Source organism: Cyclopterus lumpus, chromosome 19 (assembly GCF_009769545.1).
Source record: "Cyclopterus lumpus isolate fCycLum1 chromosome 19, fCycLum1.pri, whole genome shotgun sequence".
Lineage (NCBI taxonomy): Eukaryota > Metazoa > Chordata > Actinopteri > Perciformes > Cyclopteridae > Cyclopterus > Cyclopterus lumpus.
Genome location: NC_046984.1, coordinates 3249282 through 3259605, shown reverse-complemented (window position 1 = coordinate 3259605; position 10324 = coordinate 3249282).

Here is a 10324-nt window from a genome sequence, read left to right as displayed (position 1 = left end):
TGAAGTGAGCTATCGCGGGTTTATTTCTGCCACTGGCTCTGCGAGGTGTGTGTGGAACGTCACGCAAAGTATGAGCGTGGATCCCCGAGATCCATTTTTTGCGGTGCAGAGAGAACCTCAGTCCACACGCGTCTGGCCACCGTTTGGTCCTCGTCGGCGTGCGACGGGCCTCCACCTTCAGGTGAGGTCACGAGGTGACGCTGATTGATGCAGAGCTAAGTTGTAAAAGCCGGCACAACTAACCCTAATACCCCACGTTTAGTCTGATTAAAGAGTCCCAGCAGATTACCTGTTAATATCCTCACAACACAAAAGGCCTAATCTGGGATGAGACAGCATAACACGATTGTGACAAGCTGCTGCCGCCCAGTCACATCGGTTACCCAAGGTCACCCTGGCTCACCCCGGCTCACCCCAGGTCACCCTGGCTCACCCCGTCGACCCCGGTCACCCCGGCTCACCCCAGGTCACCCCCGCTCACCCCAGGTCACACTGGTCACCTCGGTTACACTGGTCACCTCGGTCACCCCGGCTCACCCAGGGTCACCCTAGGTCACCCTGGCTCACCCCGCCCACCCCGGTCACCCCAGGTCACCACGGCTCACCCCAGGTCACCCTGGCTCACCCCGCCGACCCCGGTCACCCCAGGTCACCCCGGCTCACCCCAGGTCACACTGGTCACCTCGGTCACCCCGGCTCACCCAGGGTCACCCCAGGTCACCCTGGCTCACCCCGCCCACCCCGGTCACCCTGGTCACCCCGGTCACCCTGGTCACCTCGATTACACTGGTCACCTCGGTCACCTCGGTAAACCCCGGCTCAACCCAGGTCACCCTGGTAAACCCAGGTCACCCCAGGTCACACTGGTCACCTCGGTCACACTGGTCACCTCGGTCACACTGGTCACCTCGGTTACACTGGTCACCTCGGCTCGGTCACCCCGCCCACGCCGGTCACCCCGGTGACCTCGGTAAATCCCGGCTCACCCCCGGTCACCCTGGTAAACCCAGGTCACCCCAGGTCACAGGAGCTGTCTCAACCTGACAGGAGCAGCCTTCGCACCTCACACGCTCCGTCACATATTTGTCCTTTAGCCTTTTCGCTCCGAGAGAGAATGAACCAATGAAGCCGACTGGATCCGATCGATTAGAGGCCGCCGTCCTTCAAGCTTCATTTATTGCAGTTTTTAGCTTATTTTGAGTTTATTTGTCTCTATGATTCACTTCAGTTCAGTTTATTTTGTGCAGCCAAAAATCACAAATTACAAATTAACATACAGTATATATGTTGCAAAATATATACAACTCAGTTTTGTCTGTACCCGTGTGAACCAAGTAACCTTTTTGGTGGAGTAGTAGTAGTAGTAGTAGAAGTAGTAGTAGTAGTCGTAGTAGTAGTAGTAGTAGTACTAGTAGTAGTAGTCGTAGTAATAGTAGTAGAAGTAGTAGTAATAGTAGTAGTACAAGTAGTAGTAGTAGTAGTAGTAGAAGTAGTAGTAATAGTAGTAGTACAAGTAGTAGTAGTAGTCGTAGTAGTAGTAGTAGCAGTAGTAGTAGCAGTAGTAGTAGTAGTAGTAGAAGAAGTAGTAGTAGTAGTAGTAGTAGTAGTAGTAGAAGAAGTAGTAGTAGTAGTAGTAGTAGTAGTAGTAGTAGTAGAAGAAGTAGTAGTAGTAGTAGTAGTAGTAGTAGTAGTAGTAGTAGTAGTAGTAGTAGTAGTAGTAGTAGTAGTAGAAGAAGTAGTAGTAGTAGTAGTAGTAGTAGAAGAAGTAGTAGTAGTAGTAGTAGTAGTAGTAGTAGTAGTAGTACTAGTAGTAGTAGTAGTAGTAGTAGTAGTAGTAGAAGAAGTAGTAGTAGTAGTAGTAGTAGTAGAAGAAGTAGTAGTAGTAGTAGTAGTAGTAGTAGTAGTAGTAGAAGAAGTAGTAGTAGTAGTAGTAGTAGTAGTAGTAGTAGTACTAGTAGTAGTAGTAGTAGTAGTAGTAGTAGTAGTAGTAGTAGTAGTAGAAGAAGTAGTAGTAGTAGTAGTAGTAGTAGTAGAAGAAGTAGTAGTAGTAGTAGTAGTAGTAGTAGTAGTAGTAGTAGTAGTAGTAGTAGTAGTAGTAGAAGAAGTAGTAGTAGTAGTAGTAGTAGTAGTAGTAGCATTAGTAGTAGTAGAAGAAGTAGTAGTAGTAGTAGTAGTAGTAATAGTAGCAGTAGTAGTAGTAGAAGAAGTAGTAGTAGTAGTAGTAGTAGTAGTAGAAGAAGTAGTAGTAGTAGTAGTAGTAGTAGTAGTAGTACTAGTAGTAGTAGTAGTAGTAGTAGTAGTAGCATTAGTAGTAGTAGTAGTAGCATTAGTAGTAGTAGAAGAAGTAGTACTAGTAGTAGTAGTAGTAATAGTAGTAGTAGTAGTAGTAGTAGTACTAGTAGTAGTAGTAGTAGTAGTAGTAGTAGTAATAGTAGTAGTAGTAGTAGTAGTAGTACTAGTAGTACTAGTAGTAGTAGTAGTAGTAGTAGTAGCAGTAGAAGAAGTAGTAGTAGTAGTAGTAGTAGTAGAAGAAGTAGCAGTAGTAGTAGTAGAAGAAGTAGTAGTAGTAGCAGTAGTAGTAGTAGAAGAAGTAGTAGTAGTAGTAGTAGTAGTAGTAGTAGTAGTAGAAGAAGTAGTAGTAATAGTAGTAGTACTAGTAGTAGAAGAAGTAGTACCAAGTACGTTTGTTGCATTTTTCTTTTTTCAATTTTAATCATGATGTTTTCTTTTACTAACGTAACCCAAATATTTGTGTCACATTTTGTGGGGTTTTATTTCGAGCTACACCGACAACCAGCTCATTAAAACTCTGAATGTGTTCAAATGACATGTCGGCGCCAGAGGAAAGAAGTGAACCTTTGAAGCAGGAAAAAGCAACTAAATAAAGTTTGGTTTAGGTTGAGGCAACAGAACCACTCGGTTCGGGTTAGGAAAAAAACATCACCGTGGTAACTGTTTTTTTGGATGTCCGTCCTGCAGTGAATTTGCCATTCGTCACTGACTCTTCCATCAGTCAGCAGGCCGAGATCTCAAAATAAAGTACGATATACGACGTGCCGCACCGGAGCAGGCGAGCTTCATCCGATGCAGCGCGGGTCGCATCGGGGTCGGAGGCGATGCGAGGCGAGCACGAATCCCGCTGAGGCGAATCAATGTGTTTATCCCCGTTAACCCTCCGGGATCGATGAGATCGTACGCGATGGCGACTGTCGAGCTCTCTGTGGACGGTCGAGGGCTCCAGAGCTGAGCGGAATGCTGAATGTATCCAGTGGCCGGGGAGTTAACAAGAAGAAAAAAGAATCACATACAACACCTCCAAACATCCATTTACTTGCTCCTGGCTCGCTCACACACACACACGCGCACACACACCCCAGCATGAGGTCGTTATTGCAGTGAAGTCCACATATTGAGTGTTCCGTGGCCCTGCTGTGCGGTGGATGGGGAGTGGAGTGGTCTCTTAACCTCGGCTAACGTGGACACCACAGCTCAGAGACACACGGCACAGGCGAAGAAAAAAAGGCTGTAGCTCAACTTCTGGAGGTCCGACCAGGAGGCCGGAGTAGCCTCACTGTGTTATTTGACACACCGATAGCGGTGACGCCTTTGAATGGACTTGTGCTTCAATAGGCGAGCCAAATATATTTGCCGACGACCTCTTTCTTTTTTTCTTACGACGTAAACAAACAAACAAAGTGACATGGAAAATTGTGAACGGTGAAGAAATGTATGAACAATTGTTTTGCCAGTGAATGGAAATTAAACGATAGGCCACTTTACTACGAGGTCCTGTGAGTTGTATTCATTAAAGAACGTTGATATGATAAAAAAAAAAGCCTGTAACGTTAACCAATTCTTACAGATCAGTAATACAGGTCTGCCCCCCCCTCGGTGTACCTTGAAAATTACCGCTCATAATTAAACAATTACTGCAATAAATCTCTATTTTTATTTATTTTTATCTTGATATTGATTGAAGCGATTTTTTTTTATCTCTGAATATTTGCCCCCTTGACATGTGGATGGGGGGGGGGAGGGGGGGGTCCTAATATCCCTTCACAGACATGGATTCTACCTGATGAGCTCCGTGGCCGACGAGCATTCTGATGCCAAAGCACTGAAAGTGCACTTTAAAAAAAACACGTCTGCCTCCTCTCCCATCTCTCCCCTCGGGCCTCGCGCTAATTAAATAAACCCCGGGGATAATTGAGTTCTCTCTAACCCAACAGCAATTAACACAAAAAAATACAAAATCTGTAAAACCTCCAGTTCACCCTGAGGGAGGAAGCATCATTCCTGAGTACACCGTGTCGAATGTTTGCAGATCCTGGTTTCACAGTCACACTGTTTCTAGCCTCGGGACAAGTGCGATGTTTGACTGGCTTAAAAAAAATTACAAATTTCAAAAATGAAACCTTTCCTGTCATTTATTTTGGTGAAATATTCCGAACACTGCTGAATACATTGACACGTCAGACAGTCAGCGATTGGACCGGTAGCATCTGGTGGTGGGGGACTTTTATGCACAGGAAATGATTGAGGGATCACAGGAGAGAAAAAGTCTCCCCCCCCCCCCCCCTTCCTGAATTCACAAGCGCCCGTGGGTTTCTCTGTATTCAATGACAACCGGGTATGAAGTTGCTTTAAAAGGCACAACATGTAAAATATGGCCAGAGTTTCTCTTTTAAAACACAAGGGGAGATTAAATTCAATTCAGTTTATTTTATATAGCCCAAAACCACAAACTACAAATTATCCTCAGATTATAAATCTGTACACATACGACATCCCTCTCCCAGGACCTCACATCGGATCAGGAAAAACAGAAAAATAACCTTTCACAGGGAAAAAAGGGAAGAAACCTTCAGGAGAGCAACAGAGGAGGATCCCTCTCCACGGATGGACAGAAGAATAGATGTCATAAGAACAGATGAACAGAGTTACAGAGTTACAACACATTCAATGAATATGACAGAAATGTATGAATAGTTAATAGTAGGCATGGACCACAATCCAGATTTACCCAATCCATGAAACAGAAGGAGGAAGAGAGGGGGGGGGGGAACATCAGCAGGGGCACGGAGGCAGGAGCCCGGCCCACCAGGCAGGAGGCATCGTGAAAGAGGCTAGACCAATGAGGTCAGGCCCTTGAGGCAGGAGGCACAAAGAAGGAGGCAGGGCCATTGGGAAGGAGGCCAGGTCCAGGCCAGGGGCAGGATGCAGGAAGCATTGGCAAGGAGGCAGGAGCCAGGACCAGCTTCAGACACAGCCAGGTCCAATGGACCCTATGAGGCGAGAAGGCACAAAGACTCCGGGAGGAAGTAGAGTAAGTAATGTGCAATAAAGAAATGTAAAGGAGAGAGAGAAGAGGAGATAGGTGCTTAGTGTATCCTAAAACATCCCCCAGCAGCCTATAAGCCTATAGCAGCATATCAAGGGGCTGGACCAGGGCAAACCTGATTCAGCCCTAACTATAAGCACTATTAAAGAGGAAAGCTTTGGAAAGTCTATTCTTGAATGAGGTGACTGTGTCTGCCTCCCGGACTGAAAGTGGAAGCTGGTTCCATAAAAGAGGAGCTTGATAACTGAAGGCTCTGGCTCCCATCCTACTTTTTAGGACTCTAGGAACCACGAGTAGCCCCGCATTTAGTGAGCGCAGCTCTCTAGTGGGGCAATATGGTACTACAAGCTCCTTAAGATGTGTTTATGTAACTTTGTAACTCTGTTCATTCTGAACACATGACATCTATTGCTTCTGTCCATCCGGGGAGAGGGATCCTCCTCTGTTGCTCTCCTGAAGGTTTCTTCTCTTTCTTCCCTGTCAAAGGTTATTTTTGGGGAGTTTTTCCTGATCCGATGTGAGGTCAAAGGTCAGGGATGTCGTATGTGTACAGATTGTAAAGCCCTCTGAGGCAAATTTGTAATTTGTGATTTTGGGCTATACAAAATAAACTGAATTGAATTAAGATATGATGGTGCATCACCAATCAAGGCTTTGTAGGTGAGGAGAAGAATTTTAAATGTGATTCTTGATTTTACAGGGAGCCAGTGCAGAGCAGCTAATACAGGAGTCATGTGATCTCTTTTCTTAGTTGTTGTAAATACACGATACCTATTCATGTTGCTGTGATAACATCTCCTTCCAACAACTGTATTCATTCAAGTTTCTCACCAGAACTACATTTTACGAGATAACGTGAACATATCATAATTTAATAGTAATTATCACTGAACAGAGCCTGAACGTGTCACTAAACAGAACCTTTGTTAGTGGTGCTGCCATGGTTACCAGCTCTTCTACTGTCAATTTAAACATGGTTTGGATGTTTACATCGTACCTTTATAAGAGAGCATTCTGGATCAACTGGAGGGATTTAAGAGACTTATTAGAGCAGCCTGATAATAAGGAGTTGCAGTAATCTAGTCTGGAAGTAAGAAACGCCTGAACCAGCTTTTCTGCATCTTTTTGAGACAAGATGTGCCTGATTTTTTAAATGTTACGTAGATGAAAAAATACAGTCCTTGAGATTTATGTCTTTAAGACATGCTTGAAGTTTAGTGAGCTAGTTGGAGATGATCTCCTCATCTTGATTTCACTCCGTCTCACTGTCTGACTGATATTCTTAGTTTTGACACATTCCAGGAAACGTTGGTAGAGGATCTCCAGACCGGCCTGACCCAAAGCGTTGAGCGCCCCCCCGGAGCAGAGGGAGCAGAGCCGAGATGGACGCTAAGCTAACCCAGCTCGGACCAACGGTAACACCCCTACCCAAAGCCTGCTCTCCTGGCTAATGGATGACATGAGACTGACCCCTGACCCTGCAACAGGAGCTTTACAGAGACCTGGCCACAAAAATCACACTGGAACGATATAAAAGCAATTCATAAGAAAAGTTGAATGCAGGAATTTCATTTCTGGGAACTATTTTCCCCGATTATCCCGAAACGACATGAATGCAGCACAAGTGCCTCATCTCGCAAGAGCTGTGAGGCGTTACACTTTCTTATTATGTACATCCGTCAGGTAAACAAACGGGTGAGTGAAGCCGAGAGTGAATCCTGTAATTGGACGCCGGCACCAGCAGCGGCAGCGCGTCACGACCCGAACTCGACGTTACAAACCTCGGAAACTCGAATGATAAGACGCGTCTCGTCGACCCCTCTGCGTTTTCACGACCCGGGTCCCAGCTGAAAACGCCATCTGTTCCAGAGGCCAACCCCCACCCCCCGTGGCATGTTCTCCCCTTTACGCCGACATACACACACTGTATACAGCAGGCCGCCCATGCAGGCATCCAGTCATCTGTATGCAGCTCTGCCTCAGAGTTCACAGCTCCCTGAGGTGGAACGCCATGCCTTCCCACGGGACATACGCCGCGCAATACTCTTGTGTGTGGTGTGATGTGAGTGTGTGTTGTATATCCGTGCCTCCTTTTTTTGATGTGTGTGTGTGCGTCTTTAATGGCATTGCCGTGGTCTGCGGTGAAATTGGATCCACAACGGGAGTTCAGCGAGGGCATTATCCAGGCTTTGTGGCTTTGTGGTAAGGCTCGTATACTGTGGACACTTTTTCCACATAGGTTTTGTACATTTTTTTTCTCATTTGGTGCCTATTGTTGTTTTGTTAAGTTAGCTCTTTGTAAGTGTAAGAGATTGGAGTTTCCCCCCACTTCTTGTTATAAATAACAATGGCGAAGACATTTTTGTATCCGTGACATTGGTGTCAGTAGTCAGCCATTTCAAACTTGACATTTCTTTGCCTTATGTTCAACGAGGAGATTTTTTTTTTTCATGTCACGGATGATTTCTATATAATGCCTTTGAATGGCAGCTGGAGGATGGTTAACGTTAAAAAGTGGGACACGTCGTGCTCATTTTTAGGATCACACGTTTGGTTTCTAGTAGAACACGGTGACATGCTCTAATGTTTAAAACTAGAATTACCGCCACGGGAAAAAAAAACATATAGTGGTCCAGAAAGCCCATTTACACCTCATGACAGTCTGCTCCGTTAGCCACCTCAGGCTACTATTGTGTACAAACTCTATTGTGTCTCTGCATAGCATTAGCAAACAACACAACCTCACAAAATACCACAATTATTCACAAACACACTCGTAGAACACGATTTGTGACGACTGAGTGGGCAAACCGTGCCTGAGCGGGGGGCTCCACTGTAACCCCGTATCCCCCACTCCACCCCCTCAGAGCTGATGCGAGCGCCCTCGGCTGCCACTCAAACATCTGATTACGGCATGCCGCGGAGCGATAGTGTAAATGGAAGGTATAAGCAGGAGCATCGTGGGAAAAGAACAGGAGAGGTGACATCAATATCCTGCTCCCCTTTGCTGTCACCTCACAGCCACAACGTGTGCCTGAGAGAAGCTAACAGGCGCTGATACCATCCTCAACACATCTCACACGAGTGTTCTTTTCAGTTTGGTTATAATTGCTGCAATGTCACAGCCTTTTGACGACAAAGTCAAAACTGAGGGAGGGGGGAGAGAAGCTGCTTTAATCTTTATTTCTGTATTAACAGCTGATCGAATGGCGGTGCCAGTGTGAAAGATGTTCCCCCTTAAGAAACTTAATACCGGTGGCGCAATGGATCATAAAACTCTCGGTTCGGATCGTAATATCAAATGTCTTAAGTAGAACTTATGTCTGACTTGATGTCATCCTGACCTCACAACCTAACCCTCTTCCTTGAAAAGCAGCAGCACCTACCAAAGGTAATGCACCTTATTATATATTATATATATATAGATATATATTATACTATATGTATATGTATATTATATAGTTATAATAAACCTTTTCTCATGGTTAGACTTCCGAACCATCCGAGGGGAGGGATGGCTCTCCATTCAACTGAATTATTCTAAGTGTCTGTTCGATAAATACTTACAGATATTGGAGAGTTTACTTATCGCATTATATTCCTCACAGGGAAGTTAATGAGATTATTTTTCTACAAGGCTCCAAATGATTTTTTTTCTTTTGCCATCATCTGCTCTGAATTCAGTGTAAACCATCCAACATTCTTGTTTGTTATTTTTTCTAAAAAGATTGTAGTCTTAGTGATTGAAACTAATCTTGTCATTAGTAGTTTTAATGATGTATTATAAACTGCTAGATGTATTGTAAACAGGTCATAATTAATCTTTAATACCTATTCATGTTGCTGTGATAACATCTCCTTCCAACAACTGTATTCATTCAAGTTTCTCACCAGAACTACATTTTACGAGATAACGTGAACATATCATAATTTAATAGTAATTATCACTGAACAGAGCCTGAACGTGTCACTGAACAGAACCTTTGTTAGTGGTGCTGCCATGGTTACCAGCTCTTCTACTGTCAATTTAAACATGGATTGGATGTTTACAATGTACCTTTATAAGAGATCGGCGAATAGAAAGCATTACTTGATCGCATATTTTTACAAAATATTGGCAGATAACGATCGGCAGTAAAACTTTTTTTTCCAGACCTTGCATTATATAGAAGTCTATGAGAAGATGACTCTACTTCTCTCTTGATTTATTCCCTCAGTAAACATTGTACATGAGTTTATGGTCTCAATCTCTAGGTTCATGTTTTCTTCAATACAGCATGATGCTCATTTAGTAAATTCTGTGTTATTTAGAGTCAAACAGACCATAGGATTTAGGGCGGGGCTACCTTGTGATTGACATGTTGCATTATCTGGTCTGGATGTTGTCTGTGCTGCCATCATTGAACTTTAACCCTTTCAAAGTGTGTTTTCAGTTCATGAAAGTTGTCTGTCACCTTTCGGTTGCCAACGAAGTTTAATGTTCTGTCCATGCTTCTGTCAAGGTGATGACTTCCACCCATACACGGTCTATGGTCTGAACGGGCGCATGAAGGCTCCAAAGCTAATCGTTAAAAACAACTGTCATCAATGTCATTGATGGAAGAGTTTTAAAAGCAGCCACGGCTTCTTTGTTTCTGGGAAATTCAACTGGCTGATATTACGGGTCGCACTGACGCTAATGTCGTACCCTTCCGCTGATGCTTTAATGCAAAGAGCAGACACAAAATGAACGCTACGCGTCCAGGCCGAGTGTGAGAGGAGTTGCATACTCAAAACACATTTGTGCCAAAAGAGCCACGAAATGGAAGTTCCCTTCTCAGTGGTTTATTGAACGCACTTCAAGATGTGATGCTGGCTTTAAAAAAACCCACCCAGTGTATCCCAACCAGAGCGTATTAATATTGCGTTAAAGGCCAACTCTGTGAGCAACCCATTTACCCGCGAGGCATCTGTTCCACCCCATTTAAGATGACTTCGTGGAGG